Source organism: Leiobunum rupestre, chromosome 1 (assembly GCF_980474605.1).
Source record: "Leiobunum rupestre chromosome 1, qqLeiRupe1.1.hap1, whole genome shotgun sequence".
Classification (NCBI taxonomy): Eukaryota; Metazoa; Arthropoda; class Arachnida; order Opiliones; family Sclerosomatidae; genus Leiobunum; species Leiobunum rupestre.
The window spans coordinates 32,540,501-32,559,442 of record NC_143384.1 but is presented as its reverse complement, the minus strand read 5'-3'; the positions used below and the strand labels follow the sequence as shown (position 1 = coordinate 32,559,442).

The window sequence follows — 18,942 nt, the reverse complement described above, 5'->3', positions numbered from 1 at the left end:
GGTAAATTCTTTGACTTTGTCCTTCATTGGCTCAGTTTGCACCACTTTGCATATTTCTTCAGTCATTTCCTTGTACAAGGTGGCCATTTCAACAGTTCCAGCAAGATCACTCATCTCTTCAGCTTATAATTCTTTGGCCTCAATTGAGTCTTTGGCTTCCTGAAAATTTTAAAGTAACTTTGTAATACAAAATAATTAAATTATCTTTCAACTTCTTTGGCTTGAGCTAGCTGTTTTTGTAAGTCAGCTTTAGCCTCGGTTATCTTGCTCATAAACTCTTGCCACCGTTGCTTTTGGATTTTGGGTTTTTTGAACCCATTCTACGAGTTTGGCTTGATCTTCAGCCTGTTTGATCTTTAATGTTTCTAGCTTCTCCGCAAGATCTTTAAATTCAGCTTTGATGCCTATAATCTCTTCCGAATCTTGATTGGAATTAATTTGAGGAGCTGAATCTGGCATAGCGGGAGTTCCTGGAGTTACATTTTCTGAGGATAATGGCTACAATGTTTGAAAAATATTTAAAGCAGTTAATTCACAAAATTCAATTAACGTAATACGAAAAACCATACAGCTGGCAAGAAGGATGCAATGGGGCAGGAAGCTGCGCTTTGGGAAAATCTTAAGGAATGCCTCTCAGAGCTGTCTTCCACTAAAATACAAAATCATTTGAAATGGTTTAGCAATAGTTTACTGAATTCTAAAACACCAATAACCTGGTAAAGTGGATTTCCCAATTTCAAAGGAGCTGGTAAGTCTCTCAGTAAAAGTAGTGGAACTTGAAGAACTAAAGGAAAGCCTCTTAGCGTTAATATCAAAATCATCATCCAACACACGCAACTGTTTATTAAGGGTATTTTTAGTTTTAATAATAATACTATCATTAAAATTATTTAAATACTTGGGACTGCCGAACATATATTATATGGTTATCCGGACACAGAAAGTAATTACTTTCCATTACAGCTCCATTGTTTTGGCCCTTCGGATCATCAAGAACAACACCAATCCATTTTCCAGATGAACCCAAAGTGGTACCAACATATGCAACTTTCCCTTTCAAATCTTTCCCAATAACTTCAACAAGAGCACCTAATATTATAGGTTTTTCAGCCATATTTTCACTCTTGCTAGACTTCATCCTGAAATAAAAATTGGATTTTTTACGGGATAAAATTCCCAATTAAATTCATAACTTTTATAGCAGAATAATATTTCCAATAAGTTCAAAGTTCAACAAAAAAACTTTGATTCATTTCAACATTTGATTTTTCAGCTATTGGATTCTATAGCTACTGGAGACATGTCTATTAAGGTGAAAATTTGATAAAAGTTCTGCTACTTCCTAGAAATTAATGACATATGATTTATTGTCAGGAGCTTATTTTATTAAGTTCTTTAACATAGCAGAACTTTTATAAAATTTTCACCTTAATTATAATTTACCATGGAACGGAATTTCAGTACATGTCTATATCAATATGAATTTAATACCATACTAATTTTATCTTAGAGAGTCATAAAAATGGTCAAAAATTACAACTCGGGTTCTCAAACAAAAATCTACCTGGCTAATTCCCAAGGTTGCCATGGAGTTCTTTTCAAGACATTGATTAAAAAAATAATAATTTAGTGACTCCATATTTACAGGATATTAGTAAATATTAAAAACAATGGCATTTTATCATCAATACTCAATTTCACAAATATGATTAGAAGATGACATTGCTATTACAAATGAGGTTAAACTTAAAATGAAGTTCCAAAACAAGCGAGAAAAACTTACTATCTCAACATCAAATAAGCGTTGATTCAGATGCTTGGTGATTGGTGAATGGTGATGACCTTTTCTATCAGTAAAAATATGACGGTAATTTAGAGTTAATAACTTAATTAAGTAATATTTTTTTAACCTTTTAGTCAATCACGAGTTCACGACTTAATCAACTTTAAAATGTATTCCATTACTTTTTCAGCAAAAAAGATTGCGACTTTGCGTTCAAAAGGTCAATCGTAAATCCATGGATAACCTGCTTTTATATTCCGCATTTTGGGTCAAAATGTAGCTTAGGTATCTTGTTTCAATTTCGACGCTAGCGACATCTGTTGTAAAAAGAGCTAGTACACGTCGAGCCATTATTCCCAATTCAATGGGTTAGACCATAGAAATAGAAATGAGACTAGATCCCGGGCTCGCGGTCTTCTCAGACCCCACCAGCCCTTATTTATTTTCTTTGAATAAAATAAAAGACTAGAACCACTGCGCTATACGGTAATCTCAAGGAAAACGGGCAAGTTAGAAAGCTTCCATGAGAGTGGAATCTCTACTAAATCCACGCAGGAGTGCGCCATCTATTAAACAAAATGTAAACTTTATTTTTTTTTAAATAGATGGCGTGCTCCCACAAAGAATACTGGCGATTTCACTTTCATGGCAACCTTCTTACTCGTAATTCTTGCTTCAGAATCTAGTCTTATTTCTATTTATATGGGCTGGACATAAGGCACTAGTCACGGCATTTGACTAACGAGGAGAGTACCCTAGGTGATAAGCACCGATTTTGTTGAAACTAGGTGGGTACGTAGACCTTATGGTAACAAAAAATTTCCCCAAGGGAAAAGTTGAAATGGACATTAGTTTTGCTATGGAAACCAAAAATTCTATAGCAGAAATCGGTAATTTTTCTTGGGCGGGAATTTTGGATCTTTTAGGGTTAATCCGAATTTGACTTGTGCGGGAATTTGGGCTGGTTTTAAAGTTGGTTTGTGCGAGATCTAAAATATTATTCTGGCAACTCTCAGGTAGTCTCCTCGTAAGATAAATGCTCTGACTACTAAAATTAATTAATCTAAATCTGAGGCTCACTAGTCAATAGGCGCTTAAATAAAACATCCTTCAAGGTTATTGCCAATAAGTAATATTTCCGAGAGCCAGGACCTACAAGTACTATTTATATAGTACTTGTTTAAATAATGGAAATTTTTCACCTGTAAACAGAACGTCGTGTTTTGTTTAGCCTTATTATGTCAAAAAAAGCTACTTGTTTAAAAGGGAACACTTGTTGCATATTGGTGAAAAGTTTCCCTTATTTCCACAAGCACTATATAAACAGTGACTTGCAGGTCCTGACTCTCAGAAATTTTACTTCTTCGGAATTTCCTTGAAGATGTTTTATTGAAGCGTTTATTTGACTAGTGAAAAAAATTCCCAAATTAATAAATTCATCATTCATCATAATCAATCCCATTTTATTTAAAAAAAATGTGATCGGCGAAATTCATGTAACTCGAGTGATAAAAAATTACTATTTTAATTCTGACGGGTTAAGCAAAATATTTACTGTCCTTATTGTTTTTATACCCCCATTTCTACCCTCACTAGTCAGGCTGCTATTAAAAAATATCCTTATGTCTAACCCTGACCGACACTCTCTATAAGCGAACTTCCAGCGGTGGTCCAAGCATTGAGTTGGGAATATTAATCCAGAGGTCCAATCAAAACGTCGGATTTCAGTATTTCGCGAAACAAGTTTTAAAAAAAAGAATACTGTTATCTGCTCCCAAATGACAAGAAAACTTTATCATTCTACCCGTGGCACCGTCTATCTCTCAATGGTTCGTTCAAATAAGACGCGTTTTCCGACAAAAAGATTTTTTTCTTCAAAAATAATGGATGGCGCCACGGATCATATGATAACGTTTTCTCGTCATTTTAGAGGAGACGGCACATTCGTAATTATCAAAAACTTGTTTCGCGGGGAGCAGATTTGATTAGATCTCTAGATTAATATTCCCAACTCAATGGGTCCAAGCATGGAAGAAAGGTCAAAGAGTGGTGCTGCAAAAATAAATTAACGTGTCATCGTCATACTAGCTGACGTCATCTCAATAGCATCACGGTGACTCGTCAGAATTATTTTACAAAACGACTCGTTACCACGAAATAGATATTTCACCTCCGGAAATAAGCGGTGGTCACTGGGTCAAAGACCAGTTTATTAATTGCTTGGACCAGTTTTTTTATTCAAAAGCTAGGGGTTCACTGGTCCAGTGTCCAGTTTATTAATTTAAAATTATCTACCGTATTATTAACGAACTGGTCTACGTGACCACTTAAATAATTCAAGAGTTGGGAGTCACTGGCCAAATAGACCAGTTTAGAAATAAACCTTATTTCCAAGCCTGCTTATTTCCAGCAACGTAAACATCGTCTGCTAGAATAGTATTAAGACTGGCGGTTACTAGAGCCAGAACACAACGACAACGAGCGTCGACCCCAATAAAATTATATCAGGCCAAGTATGTAATTATTTCCGACGATCGAATTTTACACCGGCACGAATTAGGGGATGGTAAAACGTTTCTATACGCCTATATTAAAAGGTGGGTAAAAATGTCGACCCACACTGCGAAAATTTTAATTTATATGAAAACGAATTTCCTGTCTCGAGTAGTTTCGTGTTTTCGGTTTAAAATCGTCGGCGTTTCAGACGACGTGTCATGAAATAGCAGTTTCTTATAGAGACTTGGCACTCCGTAGCTTTGGCCATGGCCGCCATTGTGATATTATTTTTCTCCCCACGATAAAAACTATTTAAAAGAAACTGTGACGTAGCACTGCCAAGTCCCAATTGGTCTTTTATATAAATTCAAATTTTGCTGGGTGGGTCGGCATTTTTACCCACCTTTCAATATAGGCGTATTGTGTTTGTCGACGTAAATTTAAGGGAACTAATGTTGTTCATTTTCCGAAAAAATAAAATGCCAAAAATTTCCGATTTTCGGAAAAATAAAAAATTGATACAAATTACTTTTTAAGGGTTTTTTTTTCGATGTAAAATGTCTAATATCGGTAAACATACTACAAAACATTAATAGTGTTACATTGTTAATCAGTTTAAACTAGTCTAGAGGTTTAGTTTTACTTTTAGACTCAGACCAGTTTATTTATTCAAAATTTGTAGTATAGGTTTTTTTAGGCTTATAAATGACATTGGAACATTTTATATAAGACCAGTTTAATAATTCATAAGCTAGGGGATCACTGGTCATAAGGACCAGTTTAATAATTCATATGCTAGGGGGTTAATGGTCATAAGGACCAGTTTAAAAAAATCCTTATTTCCAAGGCTGGCCGCGTGTTGCTTTAACAAAAACGTGTTCTACTTTTTAAGATTTGATATCCCATAATATAACATTTTTACTATATTAAAAAAATCCGTCAAACCTTTTATTTTATCCTTTTTAATCCAGGTATCTAGTTTTCGTGTTTGATTTATTATTGTTATTCAAAATCGTTGCCCGATTTACGTTTTCGATTTAACATTTTTATTTCTACGCGCTGGTTCGCGAAGCAATGCGAAGAGCGTTCGGCGGTTCGGCGAGCAGTTTCGGCTCGAGTTTCGGCGGGGAAAGCACTCGCTTGCACCTTTTTCTGTTAAAGCAGGATGCACGAAGAAGAAAAAGTGATTGAACGACACTATAGCAATGGTAAAAATCCCATTGGACTACAGTCAGGGACGTCATTTCTGGATTTTTCAGGAGGGGCCAGAACTTTATTTAATTACATCTTACAAAAAACTACGTGTTTTATTTTCTTAATAAAAACTAGGGAATCTCCCCGACAGCGTTACACTACACCCTAGGTACTACCGAAAATGCCGCAGTTTTGGTTACAATTTCCTCATACAGCTCAGCCCTACTAAAAACGCAACAATCCGACGAAAACTTCCCAGTTTAAAATCTAAAAAACGAAATCAACGGCCGACCCGTCGCTTGTTTAGTCACTGAAGCTTAAATATTTTAGTCATCGCGAATTCTACTGCATGCCGCCTGCGTCGTTTTATCTCTAGTTCCCGTAGGCATATACATAGTTTGCATCCCTACGTCATCAATGACGCAGTTCCAAGTATAGATATAAGAACCAAGAATAAATATTTAATTTGAGCAAGAATGAACGATTCTATGCCGCCATTTTGCCGGTGTAGATTTCTTAGTAAAACGGGAGGGTGAACAGTTTCAATCGTCTGTTTGCGTATTTTAATTATTTTCAAATGATTAAGAAATTAGTTTCACGTTAAAAATGGTTATCTGCCTGGTTAAAAATTGTTCGAGTAGTTCAATTACCAAGGGAGAGCGAAAATTGTTTATTTTATTCGATAGCGAAGGTAATTGTAAAAAGGATGACCGCAAAGGCCTAACTTTGATAAGCTTTGTCAACTTCTTTTCGTAGATATTTCTGTCGTAATTTGATATTTTATTTAAATAACCCGGCCTTAGAATCTTATCTGACTTTGTTTAGGGCCCATTTAAAATTTTAAAGCATAAATCTAATTAGTTTTGTGGCTTTGACGAGATTACCAACAAAATGGCTACCTATTTAGTAGCTACGCGCGAAATGGTTTGAATTTTTGATCGCCCTCCCAGTTTCCTTGGAGACCATAGGCCCCTCCCTTCGGTGCAAACTATGTATATACTATCAAAGATAATTTAAACTCGAACCCTAGATTCGAATACTGAGAGCTTTCCCATTGACGGTTTTGTTACGAAGCGTTTACCCTTTTCCGGCACGTGACCTCAGAAAAATCGGGCTCCATCGGTTGCGGTAAGGCGCAAACCATGGAGCGAAATTTTTCTGAGTTCCAGCGGGAAGTGGGTAAACGCCATCGGCAACGGGCGAGAGAGTGATTTCGAATCTAGGCCCTCTAGGGTACGAGTTTAAATTATCTTTGATACTATTTTGTTTTACGTGGGACGATTTGACGAAATAAAGGCCTTAATCATTTTTAGAGTAATAAAAATATTACAACTTGCAAGAAGTTACGTCCTTTATTTTCTAAGAAACCGGAAAATCCCAGTTTAAATTTAAAAAAAATCGATGTTTAGACCATCGCGTGTTTAGTCACTAAAGCTGCATATTGTAATTGGATATCGCCGAACTACTTAAGAATGAAATAAATAATAGCATTCAAGCGAAAACAATTTATACATGAAATTAAACAAGACCTTTCTAATGTAGTTATATGAACTTTTTTCGTAACCTTTTTGGCTCACAAAAATGCCGGGGGCAATGCCCCCTGCCCCATTCTAATGACGTCCCTGACTACAGTCCATGCTTAATATGCCGTCATCATGTATTTCGCTGTAGCAAATATAGTTACGACGTTGTACTAACGAATACTAGTTGTTTTTTAGGGCTCGTGTGAACTACATTTAGTAAACTAACATAGAGTGTTGTCGTCTGATACGATTTTGAAAACTTGTAACCGTTTTTTATCAATAGGCAAATTACAATGGTGACGTCGCAGGGTTTCAGACGACAACACTCTATTGAAACGGTTAAGCCGTTTTTAGCAGCTAGTTTAAAATATACTATCGAATCAGTACAGTCGCCAATTCCACAAACAGTTTATTAAAATATAAAATACGTGTCCGAAAACGCCTGGGACTGAATCTAGAATATCACCAAATAACAATTTTTTTTTTACTTGTATTTTACATTCTTATCTTTTTATAGATTTTCTCTTGTTCTAGTTTAGAATCTTATTTTGGTGGATTTTAGGAAATTTTGGGCACCTACAATGTTAAGGCTTGCGCCCTTTTTTCCCAGATTTTTTGCGCTCTTTGGCCCCTTTCAGTTTTCAGGTCGGGCCATAGCCCACCCTGGCCCTATCGTGCGCACGCCTATGAATATATTAGACTAATCATGCAATGAAACTTTTTTTAATTTTTTCGGAAAAATACGGAACATTTTCCGGAAAAAAGGCCTCGGTCATTTTCTGACTTTTACCCTAGTGTAAACCAGCCAACAACGTTCAAACTTCGAGTTAGTTTTAACGCCGACGGGATATCTTTGGTTGTTCGAAATCTTCCAAAATATTCTAAATCTAGTCCTAAATCAATATTTTCGGGCACCACACGCAATTAGTACGCAATAATATAATTATTTAAATTTAATTAGATAAGTCGCGATTACACATTAAAAAGAATCCCCATGCAGTTGATTTAATTAAACCCGAAAATTAGCTTTATACCGTTCTTGGGTCTACGATTGTAGTTTGTGCCCTATAAGGTCTTTCTCGGATTCCGCCGCGCTATCCGTCAATTATTCAGCGCCCCCGGTGGTTGTTCTTTGAAGTTTTGGAGCTTCCTCCGATGGCAGCTAGCGCCCGTAAAGGTAACTTCACCGACGGCTCCAATTTGATTAGTGGGTAATTGGCAAAGCTGCTTCGGAATTGACCCCAGAGAGTCTTCCGGATAAAATTGTAAGCTTCCTGCCTTCCTCGTGTGCAAAGAACGAAATTTAATTTATCAACATTAAACTGATTCCGATATTTACTGATATTAAACCGATTCACATAATTCAACCCATATGTCGATTTTTCGTATATTAATATGATACTGATATTTCAACCCATATGTCGATTTTTCGTATATTAATATGTTACCGATATTTCAACCCATATATCGATTTATCTGATATTAAACCGATAATCATATTTCAACCCATATGCCGATTTTACTGATATTAAACTGATACCGATATTTCAACCCATATGTCTATTTCTCTGATATTAAACAGAAACATTTTTCAACCCATATGTCGATTTTACTGATATTAAACCGATAAACATAATTTCAACCCATATGTTGATATTTCAACCAATATATCGATTTTACCTATATTTTTTATGAAATCTCAAAAATTCGAGTCTTAACGCCTACACGGTTATATTACTTATGATCGTATCAATTCAGATATTAAATAAAACTGCGTTTGTTCATACTCCTAACCAATTGATCCGCGGTTGATTCTAGTTATTAAGGAGACGCTAGCAAGATCTGAAGCACGTTCCATTTCTTCCGTTGACGATATTCATAAATTGCCTTAGCCTGACCCAGATATCCAATTTTAATTTTATACAATCGATAGTGGCTGATATAAGGCCCTCAAGGCCTTCGGAAGGAGACCAGAAAAAAAATAAACAGAAACCTATATCAACTTATCAAGTTACTCCCAAACAACTGAATTATACCTGCCTTCGTCGTATGTCGGGACGCCCTCTAGGGGCGAAAACACCCCCAATCATATTTTGTTGCCTTGGAAGGAAGCTATTCGTCAGGGGTAAGGGGGAAGGAAGGGGGAAAGAATAAATATGACGTTGATGCATTTTCGGTTCAATCAAGCCTACGCCGCTAGATGGCGCGGATAAAAACCGAAGCTGGGCGTAATCACGCGACGAATACGAGCGTAACCTTCACGGCTCTTCTATCTATGTCAAATTAATCAGAAATATATTGCGTTCGGTGCCGTGTTTTCGCTGTAGCTAAGCCTCGGTTGCGTGATGGCATATTTTTCTTGAAGGACAGATGAACGATATTCGGCATACCTTGTATGTTTTACTTATTAGTGCTTGCTTTGATCGTTTTTTATTTAAAATAAAAAGGTAGAATTTTGTTATTTTGAAAGCGCGTGGGAAATCATGCTTCAGGTAACCGCCGCCATATTTGAAATGAAAAAATAATTATGATCGATCAGAGATTCGATTATCCGCATTGACACTCTGATATTATTAGATCAGTTGATATGGGTCAAATTGTAAAGCAGATAGTTTATATGTATACTAAATGTAGAAAACAGATAACCGAATCTGTTGAGATTAATTTTAGTAGGTCAGTTCCGATAGGTTACTTGAAATAATGAATCAGATATAATTTGAGATCAGATTTCTGGGTGATTTCCTGAAGATTAAATTGATACTTAAATGTAGAAATCAGATAACTGTTTAGCTAATTGAATCTGATGAGATTAATCTTAAAGCAACTGTCGGCTCTATCATCGCCACCTGTATTATGAAAAGGCCACTGTTATTAGAGATGGCCATGAATCTATCCGAATCTTCGAAAAAAATGACTTTCGTGGAGAGCGTGGAGCCATCTATTAATGGGAACGGAAGCTAAAATTCAAAATAGCGAAACAATAACGTCGTCAGAGAGCCATTATAGAGTATTATAGTTAGACCAATTTTACTCTACTTAGTGAACTTTAATCTAACTTATATATCCCATATAAAATATATTGTAAACAATTACTATAATTGAAGTTATTGACAAATTTACAAACGAGCCAATCAACGCGAAGCATACTTTATGTCCCGCCTTTTAGGTAAAAATTTAGCTTCAGCATCTTGTTTTGATTTCGACGCTAGCGACATCTGTTTGAAAAAAGGGCTACTTCACCTAGAGCCGACACTTGCTTTAACAGATCAGTTCCGATTGGTTACTTGAAATAATGAATCAGATACAATTTGAGATTAAAAAGTGAAGGAAATCTTAACTAGAATCTGATTAACTGATTACCTTCAGGTGTCTGGAAATTACGACCTGATTAAATTGATCAGCCCTATTAAAGAAATATAATTTTGTGTCAGCTAGGTAATTGTCATTTCTAACCATAGGCTAAGACACTCAGGTGCAGATTAAGAAAGGCGAAATATCTAGTACATTTGGCGGAAAGGTACTAGCACGAATTTCTGGTAAATCGGCGGCGGGAATTTCGAATTTCGCCTATTTTCTGTTGAATTCCTAAAGGGACCTACTCCGTGTTATATTAATCCATTTTAGAAATGTCAATTACGTAAATTTCAAAGTTATCAATAAATATTTAACGTTGATTATTATTTTTAAGCTTCAATATAACGTATTTTTAGTATTATGCTCCTAAACAGTCATCAAATCGCGCGTTTATGAACGTCAACGTGGTAATCTCGGCATCACCCGTTCTATACTTACCCTGTACTTGCCAAACCGAATCTGTTTAGGTATGCCTCACTTGAAGTACCAAAAATAATTATGACAACTGTTTTTAAATCTTAACTATTTTAATTAATTAATTATCACTTTGAATCCAGAATTATAAAACGCGCGCCGGTATACTTAGAAATTCAACCGTAAACATGCCAAATTCGAAATTCCCGCCGCCGATTTACCGGAAATTCGTGCTAGTATCTTTCCGCCAAATGAACTAGATATTTTGCCTTTTTTAACCTGCACCTGAGTATAGTTTTCAATAATAGCTATTTTTCCGTTAAATATTCCGATTCACGACAGGGAAACAAACGAGGGGCAGGTCACTTCCATTTTGGGTGCGTCTTAATCATAGTAAAATGATTAAATCAGGGTAATCAAGATTAAAAAATCTAATCAAGATTGGAAAATCTAATCACGATTTAAACGAGATTTAATCCTTCTAATCTTTATGATCAGGATTTAATCATTTTAATCAGATTTAATCAATTTAATCACGATTTAATCAACATAATCGGTCAAATCGAGATTTTAAAATTAAAATCAAAACAAAAGTCAGATAATTTAATATTAATTATTAATATTGATGGTTCTATCGCAATTGTATTTGATTCTCGTTCTAAAATTTCTAAACGCGATTTAATCATACTAATCACGATTTAATCGTTTCAATCAGGTCTTAATAATTTTAATCATATTTAATCATTTAATCATGATTAAATCAGATTTAAACATTCTAGTCATGATTAAACGTGATTTAATCAATATAATCGTTATTAAATTGAGTTTAATCAAAATATTCACGATTAAATCGGATTTAATCTTTCGAGGGGTGCGTCGTTAATCAAGGAAGTAACCTGCCCCTCGGAAACAAATATAATATATTTTTATAAATACGAATCAAAGGAAGAATTAAAGAATTCTGTGTATTTTTTCGTCATTTTATAAATTTAAATATAACGTTTTTGTAGATGGCGTAGTAAAATTGGAACGCCCGCGAAAGGTGTAACGGTCAGCGCCATCTGTTGATTTTCATTAGTACTAATAGTCTAAAATGCTTCCCTTTAAGAGCGAAACCAATAGAGTTTCAATTATAATGATCTTATCTACTCTAGATGGCGCCAATTTCAACTTTTTTGCTGTAAGGACACTTTTTGTTTAACTTAAAATTCCTGTTTAGGAAGTATGGCAAGATATATATTATTTAAAATAAATTATGATTAATTACTTCTGCTTTCGTTTATTCAACTGAAAATTTAGTATGCATATGATTAATATTAAGAGATAATATTTGTTATGAATATAAATTAAAGTTCAACCCAAATATGTTGGACACCGAAATGTTCATAGGTTAAATAAAATTTCCGTTGATTTCCCAAAGCGACCTACTAGTTTCACTCTTTTCAAGGCAGGAACGACAAAAATAAAGAAACAATTTAATATGTTTTGGGCTTAGTTACGGAGAACGTGCCGCCATCTATCTGTCGTCGGAGGTGGCAAACACTGGAAATTGGATAGAGGGGGAAATGGAGACAGAATTTTGTCCTGAAAACATTTGTCTTAAACTACCATATTTTTAAACCAAAATTAACATTTTAAGTTTAGTGGAAAACATATTGATTCCGACAATAGTGGAAATTTCCTTCCCCTATCTTGTGAAACCTCACTTCCCCTACGTCATAATGTTGTCTATTCCATCGTCTTCATTCCTACTTTGGACTATTTACGTTCGTAGGGACTCGTAACGACACACTAAAAATATTCGTCACCAAGATTGCATGAGTAGGAATAAAGCTCTTCATTTTTCTATTCATTATCCACAAATTGGGAGATAATTTTAAAAAAAATTATGCTTGTAGATAATTTATCCATTTTATTTATCCATATTTCTTGTGGATAAAACAATTAGCCACGAAATTTGGCGAATATTTGAAGAAGAAAAATTATTGAATAAATCAGTTATTTCATTCAAAATTTATTCATTTATCCCTTACGTATACTTTAATTAAACCAAAAATTGTTTAAAGAAATTATGTGAGTTTTATCAATGTATAATGAATATCCGAACGCCGACCTCTAACGACGTAAGTAGGAACTCAGACCACTTACATCCAATGGGACTCGTATGCTGGCAAAGATAAATCTTCTCTTATAGAAAAGCGAGTGTGGTGACATCTGTTCTTAGTTTCTATAAGCTTTGAAGGTGCTTAGTAAATTAATATATTCGCGACCGAAATGAGTCTAGATGGCGTAACGGCGCTAGCTTATCCGAGGTAGCGCCTATAATTTAGCGTCTGCTATAGACAAATTATAAAGTCATAATAATGTTTTTTCTTAAATTAACTTAAATTTACGAATAGCGATGAGAAAAAACTAATAGCGTCTGCTTCAGCCGCTACCTATCTTGGTTTCAATAGCGAACCCAAGGGGGCGTAGCGATAGTTTTCGGTCGTGAATATTCCAAATAATAAATATTTTACCAATTATTACGAACAATAAGTGAGTTACAATAATATCTTACACATGCGCAGCTAGACGGAAAGGGTTCTGTGACTTTGTAGCTCAGCGTGACCTATGACGTCAGCTTAGGCTTCCCTTTGTTGTGACAAGTACCATACTAATAGTTATTTTAAAAGCCGATAGATGGTGGTGTGGTTATTGAAACTCGCTAATTATATTCTAAACTACTTAAAAGTTTATATTAACCAACAAATGACAGTGTCACCAAACTTTATTGGCATTACGAGTCCCATTATATGTACTTGGTCTATGGATGACGAATCTTTTTAGTATGGCGTTACGAGTCCCATTGTATGTACTTGGTCTATGGCTGCCGAATCTTTTTAGTATGGCGTTACGAGAAAAAATGATCAACATTAAACCATAGTTTAACCAAGAATGTATGTTGCAGTCGAATAGCGCGGCGCTTAAAAGATAAATTCTCTATGGGTGCTTAGTATAGTAATACTAGTCCTTTAGTAGTAGTTGGTCGATGGCTAGCTAATGTTTGATTGAACCCAAGGCCTATTGAAATTGGAAATTTGAGATCAAGTACTCGTTTTAGATTATATTTATCGACATCAACGTAATCTGGTAGTCATACTGCCGAAAAAGATTAATAAACTGGTAGCTTGTCCTCAGTAGCTGAGGTTACGTGAGGTATAGTGTTTCGTCTACGGCGACGAGGTTGGCGGGCCTTGACATCTGCTTGTACACTGGTGTAGCCCCAGGTACGTAGTCTAGATTATCTTTGCCCCAACCGAGGACGGCGTTTCTGACTAAGCAATTTAGGCAATTGCCTAGGGCCCACACTTTGGAAGGAGCCGGATTCTAAAGCTGGGTTTCCTTACAGTTATGTTGAAAAATAGATTGGGGCCGATTAGAAAACTTGCCCTAAGGCACGGAAAAATGGTAACCTGGTTTTGGCCCCAGTAAACGAAAAATAAACCTTACAGTTATTTTAGAAGAAAACAGGGTTGCCACAAAATTTTTAGATTCAAATTCCCTGACTATTCCCTGTTTTCCCTGACCATTTTAAGAGATTTTCCCTGACTTTTTAAGGCCAAATTTTTATTTTATATTTTACTTTTATCAGAAGTTAATAAATTTTAATGAACTTATATTTCAGTAAAAAGGTTATTGCAATGTTGAAAAAATTAGCCAAACTTTCAAGGAAATAAATGATAATCATAGAATTTGTCATAGATCTGGTCTAAAAAATAAACTTAAAAAAGTGCCAAGATAAAATTGAATTCCCTGACTTTTCCCTGACTTTTTACAAATTCTAAAAATTCCCTGACATTTCCCTGACTTTTTAGGTCCATTCTTAAATTCCCTGACTTTTCCCTGATTTCCCTGTTTTCCCTGACGTGTGGCAACCCTGGAAAAAATTTGGGGTCTGGTTTTTAAACTTTTCTTGGGGCCTGGAAAACTGCTAAAGTGGCCTTGGCCCCAATAGACCAAAAATAGACGCATTTATTTTAGAAGAACAAAATAAAATGCTACATTGGGGCCCGGTTTTTAAATTTTGCTTGATGCCCGGAAAACTACTTATATATCTTACAGTTATTTATAAAACAAAAATAACGTATTACATTGTGGCCCGGTTATAAAACTTTTGCTAGTGCCCGGAAAACTGCTAAAGTGGCCTTGGCACCCTGCTAAAGGGGCCTTGGCGCCCTGCTAAAGTGGCCTTGGCACCCTGCTAAAGCGGCCTTGGCACACCTTTAGACCAAAAATACACCTTACAGTTATTTAAAAACATTGGGGCCCGGTTAGAAGTTTTTCCTTAGGGCCCCTAAAACTATGGCCCTGGCCCCAGTAGACCAAAACCAGACCAAACTTAAATATCAGACATTATATTTATTAACTTTCCAAATAACAAGACGTAGTTGAATTTATTTCGTAGATAAAACTAGTAGTTAAATCAGCTTATCCCGACTGTAAGAATCCGGGGAAATAACTTTGAAAACTCCATCTGGAGAATAAATTTGTAGTGGCCCATCCCGCAATGCTCGCCCAACCCTTAAATCCCCTCCAAATTGCGTAAGGCCCCCTAAGGACGCGTTTTTCCCCGTAAAACCCTCGATAGGGCTTCCCTTCTCCAGCAGGGGGCGCTCCTTTCCGCCTACTTCTTAAGCGATGTAAGATCCCCTGTTTAACAACTCACTTTGAACGGACCTCCCCTCACATTGGCGCCGATATAGGTGGCTACGAGACGCTGTTTGTTAACTGCACGCCTCGGTGGCTCTCTGGAGGCCTGCGAAACCCGCTGGGAACTATCGGCCAACCGGGCGCATCCTTGTCAAGTAACCGCTTTGACTCCTATCGTTAGATAGATTGGTTTTTGGAGACTACGCTAGGTGGCGGGGTATGTTGACAGTTGGCCCGAAAGGCGTCGGGCTTTCCTCTCCAGTAGCGGGTGACTTGGCAAACTCAAAAATTCGTCTAAATAGAAAATTCCAGCAGTATTGCGTTTGGAAAATTTATTCAGCATTGGAAATAGCCAAAGGTTCGTAAAAATGTTTGCCGCACTAAATAGCTAGCTTTATCTTCTAAGAACCGTAAGTAAGAGCAGAGGTATATAAGTACATAAGTTTCCATCTCCAGACCTCTAAAACGTGTAAGTAAATCTTAAAGGAGGTTAGACATACAATTTAACATCTTACAAGTTTTCTCACACGTTTAAGGGGGAAGACTACTGTGGCCATTGTCTACTTTCGCGCTATTTCAAGCTGAACTATTTTAGTTTTGTATTTTAACTTATAAAATTAATATGTAAGTGTAGAACAGCCTCTTGTTTAGTGACTAAAATAATTTTGACAATTTTAAACTTAAAAGTAAATAAATTATTACGTTTTAATTCGGACCCCCGGAGCTAAACAAGTTCGACAAGCGCCCAAACTACCCTTTAGTTAGGACTTGATATCTCATTAACTATTAATATTAGAATTATCAAAATTATTTTGAGCACTAGAGGAAGGTTCAGCCTAATAAGAAAAGTATAATTCAATGATGTAATTGTTAAAACAGAAACGTTCAGTTTGAACGAAAAAGAGGCTTTTACTGTATTCTTCCCCCTTAAAATGTTTTTCTTAACCGGACTAATAAAATTACGAAACCGTAAGTAAGTACAAAAGTATATAATACTTCTATAATAGAAGAATCCATCACCAATGTAATTCTAAATACTTTTTACCAATTTCTCAATCAATTGATATTTTTGCCAGAAGAACCATAAATGAACATTGCCTAAGCATTTACATAAAATTATTTAAAGTTACTTACACTAATATGACGTTTACGCGAACTTCTACAACGTCAAGGAGATTCATAGACGTTCGCGTTTACAGAAATTACATATTACTATTCTATTGAATCGTGTACCTTCGTAGATATTGATAAAATTCTTTATTATAGCAATTTTGTAAACAATATTATATCGATAAAATATGATTTATAAATATCTAATTGTTTCTAAGTTGTGTTCTTTGCAAGTTCTCTCCCCACTGGTTTAATGGGGTTTTCCCCGAGCTCTTCGGTTCCCCTTCCATAAAATCTTGTTGAGGTTAACGGTAATAGTGAGTGTAGGGAGCTGTTGGCTCGCGTGGCATGAAGGGCTTGCCACTACCTTCCTACGCATTGTAACCCGGCCACCTTAATTAATTGCTTTAAAAAGTCGCTTGCTGACTTAGGCCTTGGGTATTAGTCTAGCTGATTATTATTATTATTTATTATTAATGCTTTTAATTCAAGTGGCCGGATTAAAATACGTAAGTGGAAATGGTAGCCAACACAACTTCCTACACTCAGGAGGAAGTGGTGGCCAGCCGTTCATGCCTACACTCACTATTACCGTTAACCTCCACAGTTTAAATGAAAAGGGGAAACCGAAGAACACTGGGGAAACCCCTTTATCCAGTGTGGAGAGAACTCGTGGAAGGGCTTGCATTGGGATCGCACCCGGCTCCTTTTGCTGCGAGGCGAAAGTGCTAACCACTCCGCCACCCCACCATTGTACTCCGACCTAGTCCCTGTATAGCGTGCTTCGTCCACGCCTTACCTGAAACTCTGAAACAAGCCCGCTGAGCCTTCGACAACCGTTGCCATCGCGTTGAAGAGTCTGTCGTTAGGGGGGAGGTTTTACTTCCTCTTTTTTCCACCCGATGGCGCTGCCATGTCAGCCTCGCTTTTCGCTCCAATGGAAACGGAGGATTTGCCCACTTGTGACACCTGTCGCTGCTACTTACCGTCGCTAGTCGCTGCCTACCTACCTTCAGAGCGCTTCGTTTCTTCGGCCCTTAAGCCTTTGACCGGAAAGAGTCGCTTAAGTCGGTGTCGCCACCTCTTGCACGCCGAAAGCAATTATTTTGGCGCCGTTACAACTTTCGCGCCTTCATCTCACTTTCATAGATTTTTCGTGCGCCAATTTTTATTTTTTACTTTTTTTTGTCTATTTAATTGTAGGCTTGCTGTTTTCGTGTAGTTTGTTGATGCGGGGGGAAGGGGGTGCAGTTAATTTTGTAAACTGGTTGAACACGCGTTTGACGCGCGATGGCGACACTAGACTCGACAGGAGTCGAAACCTTTACGTTTTAACCTATAATAACATTTGTTTTTGGTTTTATTGGTTATAACCAAGTTTGGGGACTTGGCCCTCAGGTCACGTTGTTGCAAAGGCGTATTTTTGTTCAATATAGCCCGCAGATTAAAAGTGCTGACTACTCCACTGCGTTCTAAAAATAATAGAGAGATTAAGTAAAGCGCTGTACAATTTTAAACGGCAACGTTGGTAGTACCATAAGTGTATAATATTATTACATAAGTGTGACACTTCCTATTCTTCATATGCAAACGTTTTAATGAGAGTTCTTCACAAGACAGACTGCATTACGGGCTTCGTCGCCGTTTGGCGTCCGCTTGCTAACGCGTCACACGTAGCCTTTGACAGCACTTCGCTAGGGGGAGATTTTCTTCTTGTGATGACGTCACTCCGTTACTAGCTCTCACTCAAATATTCCCCAAAGTGACAAACTTATGGAATAATATTATAGACTTATGGTAGTACCTAATAATTTTTTTAAATTGCTTAAAGCTAGGAGCAACAAACACAAGGAGAATGCAGCTAGCCTTTAAACACGCTAACGAAGGGTTGTGTACGAATTTCATTGGACGAGCGTCACGAGCCTTTACGCTGAACGTTTTATGGGCGGGGGGAAGACAATTTCCGAATTTTCCCCTTCCGACGGCAGCAGGCGCTAAAGCGTCTAGCCAATGAAAAATGTACGCAAGAAAATCCACGACTTTTGACGGGTTGCGTTCTCCTTGTGTGGGGTGTTGTGTTTGTTGCTCCTAGCTTAAAGTGACACATAATAGTTCGAATATTTTCGGTTAAATTTCAGATAGCTTGTCCCATTCTGTCACGTGACTCAGGCATATCTTCACTCTAAAACACGTGCTTTCATTTCGATCGAAAACCATTGTGGTTCTAACGGTGCCTACGTTATTACCGGTTCTAACAGACTTGTAAATAGTGTATATTTTTAAGAGAGTCCACTGGACCCGGACCCCTCCGCCGATCTATTTTTTCGACGAGTCCAAGACTCTTCCCCCTTTTTTCGCCCCCTCGTTTAAATTTCT

At 36.7% G+C, this 18,942-nt stretch overlaps 1 long non-coding RNA gene across 1 annotated transcript; it reads right to left on the bottom strand.

Moving 5' to 3' along the window:
* Window positions 1-248: 248 nt before the first annotated feature.
* LOC149962164 (uncharacterized) lies at window positions 249-636 on the bottom strand. The gene is made up of 2 exons (XR_016478100.1): window positions 570-636; window positions 249-498 (listed from the first exon to the last, which is right to left on the bottom strand). It is a non-coding gene; the product is annotated as an uncharacterized LOC149962164 (long non-coding RNA).
* Window positions 637-18,942: the final 18,306 nt, after the last annotated feature.